At 48.0% G+C, this 567-nt stretch overlaps 1 protein-coding gene across 5 annotated transcripts in view; it reads right to left on the bottom strand.

Annotated features, from left to right (window-relative positions):
- Positions 1–567, bottom strand: part of traf7 (TNF receptor-associated factor 7) — a 31,228-nt gene that overhangs the window by 30,136 nt on the left and 525 nt on the right. The gene's annotated exons all lie outside the window — the stretch shown is intronic.

The raw sequence follows: 567 nt of genomic DNA, 5'->3' as shown, positions 1-567 counted from the left end.
TAATTTCCCCACTGGGGATCAATAAACAGTATAAATTAAATTAAGTAAAAGTACCTCAAATGTGTTCTTAAGTACATGTACTTAGTTACATTCCACCACTGACAACCATGCAGATCCTCCTCCTGAGCCATACACACGTGAGGCAGCAGGAAAAACACAAAACAGCTGTCTGACTGAAGGCAACACTGAGTCTTATCAACAATTCCATAATGGAAACTGTAAAAAGTGACCAGCATCTGGAAACCCTCAAACACTCGGGGGAAGGCTGAGAGGCAAAGAGGGAGGGAGCTACACAGAGACAAAGGGAAGAGGGAGAAGTGACAGCCGAAAAACCAGTGACCCGGACCACTAGATCCTGATGTTAACAGAAAGGTATGCCGACTGTCAGCTCATATGGTGATGGCTTGCACACTCCGCCAGTGAAAGTATCCAGGACCTCTAATCCGCTCCAGCCAGCGTCACTGACTCTTTTTACACAGGCCAGGAGATTCCCGTAAAGAGAAGCCCCGAGCCAGAGAAGGGGGGCGGGGAACACACACACACACACACACACACACACACACACAC

Source organism: Etheostoma spectabile, chromosome 15 (assembly GCF_008692095.1).
Source record: "Etheostoma spectabile isolate EspeVRDwgs_2016 chromosome 15, UIUC_Espe_1.0, whole genome shotgun sequence".
NCBI classification, from domain to species: domain Eukaryota; kingdom Metazoa; phylum Chordata; class Actinopteri; order Perciformes; family Percidae; genus Etheostoma; species Etheostoma spectabile.
Note: the sequence above shows the minus strand (reverse complement) of the source record. Positions and strands in the feature narration are given on the sequence as shown.